The sequence below is a fragment of the Cyprinus carpio genome, chromosome B7, assembly GCF_018340385.1.
Source record: "Cyprinus carpio isolate SPL01 chromosome B7, ASM1834038v1, whole genome shotgun sequence".
NCBI classification, from domain to species: Eukaryota; Metazoa; Chordata; class Actinopteri; order Cypriniformes; family Cyprinidae; genus Cyprinus; species Cyprinus carpio.
Genome location: NC_056603.1, coordinates 5,194,394 through 5,197,405, shown reverse-complemented (window position 1 = coordinate 5,197,405; position 3,012 = coordinate 5,194,394).

The window sequence follows — 3,012 nt, the reverse complement described above, 5'->3', positions numbered from 1 at the left end:
CAAGACCCAACACTCTGGATGAGCTTAAGGCCACTATCGAAGCATCCTGGGCCTCCATAACACCTCAGCATTGCCACAGGCTGATTGCCTCCATGCCACGCCGCATTGAAGCAGTCATTTCTGCAAAAGGATTCCCGACCAAGTATTGAGTGCATAACTGAACATAATTATTTGAAGGTTTGACTTTTTTTGTATTAAAAAACACTTTTCTTTTATTGGTCGGATGAAATATGCTAATTTTTTGAGATAGGAATTTTGGGTTTTCATGAGCTGTATGCCAAAATCATCAGTATTAAAACAATAAAAGACCTGAAATATTTCAGTTGGTGTGCAATGAATCTAAAATATATGAAAGTTTAATTTTTATCATTACATTATGGAAAAATAATGAACTTTTTCACAATATGCTAATTTTTTGAGAAGGACCTATATATACATACATATACATATATACATACATACATATATATATACACATATATATATATATATATATGTGTGTGTGTATAGTGGAGGTTGGGCGGCTAAGGTTTTTTTTTATTGATATGCTATTAGCAAGATTCTATTTAAACTAAATTTTAAATATTTATACTATATTCTGAGTCACATGAGGGTTTCTTCAGAGTCACTGCACAGCTGGATTGTGCAGAAGATAAACCTTTTAAAACTAAGATAAAACTTGCTTTTTACACAATCAAGAAAAATATTAAACTCGACATCCCAATTGAAATCTGGCTAAAAATAATCCAATCGGTTATAGAAACAAATCACTCACAAACCAAGACTTCACCAAATGGGACAAACACCCAACAGAGACTCTGCAGAGCAGAATACTGTAAAAATATTCTCCGTGTACAACGAAAAACTCCACACAATGCCTGCAGAGCAGAATTAGGTCTGTACCCACTAATATTTAAAATAAAAATAAAAAAAACAATAAATTCCATGCACACCTAAAAAGCAGTCATACTGAGACCCTCCACCATAAAGCCTTAAACTACCAAGAACTAAACCCAGAGAAAAGCCCCTCAGCAGCTGCTCTCAGAACTGACTTTACAATCCAAAACCCCAGCTAGACTAAATCACATCATTAAAACACAGAAAGAGAAATATCTGAAACACTGGACAGAAGCAACAGCTCAGCAAAGTAAATTAGAACGCTATCTGTCTCTAAACAGAGAATATAAATTGGCAGACCCTAAACTAAGAAAAGTCCTGACCATGTCCAGACTCAGTGACCATAACCTCACTATAGAGACAGACAGACACAGACAGACCTGCTGCCAGAAGAAGACAGATTGTGTCCACACTGCACACAACATGAAGTGGAAACAGAACTGCACTTTTTAACAACATGCCCTAATTCTACACAGATTAGAGAAACATTCTTCCCCCAATCCACAAACCAGCACAAAGACTTCAAGCAGACACAACAAAAGGACAAACTGCGGTACATTCTGGAGAAACCTCAACAAGCTCTAACCTGCTGCAAGGTACGTCAAGTCCTGCCATGATAAAAGAACAAGCAGCAGAACAGAAGCACAAGTCACAGCCGGAAGAAAACACTGTACAACACACACACACTGACATGACAGCATCCAGTCCTTCTCCTGTCTCTTTATTTGAGTTTTTATTAGTACTTTCGTTTTACTGCATACAGATATATAAACTCTGTATGCTATATACTTCTATTCTTATATATAATTGTGTTAAATGTTTATTTCAATGTTTCTATGCTTTGGAAATGTAAAAACACTTTTCTTCACCATGCTAATAAAGCTTCTTGAATCTCGGCTCCATCACACGGTCTTTATTCACTGCTCTGTGCTAATTTCAGAAGAGAAGACGGCGGTCTGTGATTGCGTGTCTCCATTGACCAACCCACAGAATGATTTCATTGGCCACATTAAAGCCAATCAGAGGCTTTAAAATGTTAATCCCGCCCACCATCTCGTGTGATACATCAATCATGCAGAAACACCTTCAACACACCGCGCGTCTCCTCGTAGATTAGCCCAGTGTTGCCAATTTAGCGACTTTGTCGCTAGATTTAGCGACTTTTCAGACCCCCTTAGCGACTTTTTTCGAAAAAAGCGACTAGCGACAAATCTAGCGACTTGCCTGGACAAACCTTATTTAGTCTCTGAGACTCTCTGGTACTGCCGCACGAGCGCGAGGTCTCTCTTTCCCAGCGCGCGCATCTCTCTGTCTGCATCTGCTCTGTTCAGTGAGCGCAGAGAGGAGCAGCACTTTCAGTTAAAAAAATATTCTGTTGCTTCCAACTCTATTTTACATGCGAGTATAGCCGAAATCACAGCACAACCATTGTCTTAATCGTACGTGTATTTGATTTCATTAGACAATGTCGTGAATAGGATTTTTGTGCAGATTAATATCTTTGAGAGCTGGTTATGTAGTCTTAATGGACCGCGTTTCAGTCATTATAATATTCATTTCGTTGTTTGTCAACAGAAACATTAAAATATAATAATAAAAACAGTTTTATTCCGAATTTGGCTGCATTAAAATGCAGTATGTAAGCACAGGGAGGCAAGAAAATACGACGCACTTACGTCATGAATATGCTAATTAATGTATGACGTCATCTAGCGACATTTAGCGACTTTTCAGGCGGGGTTTAGCTACTTTCCATTGAAAGAAGTTGGCAACACTGGATCAGCCCAGAAATACGCTTGACGCGCCGCGAGTCCGAGTCCTTTACTTTACCGCCCTTTCCTCTTCCAGACATGTGGAGATTAAATAACAAATTTTATTATTATTATTATTATTATTATTATTATTAATATTAATATTAAACTATGTCATAGCATAACAGTAATAAAGCTCCACCGGTGGCGGATGCTCTTCCGAGCGGCTTTAGTCAGCAGCTGCTTCTGGGCTTTATCTCCGGTGGATTTAGTCCACATCGTAGCCACCGGCAGCGCGCGCTTTCTTCAGACGAAGAGACACAGCGCTCCTCTCCTTAGATGCGGACACAGCCTTGACGATGAG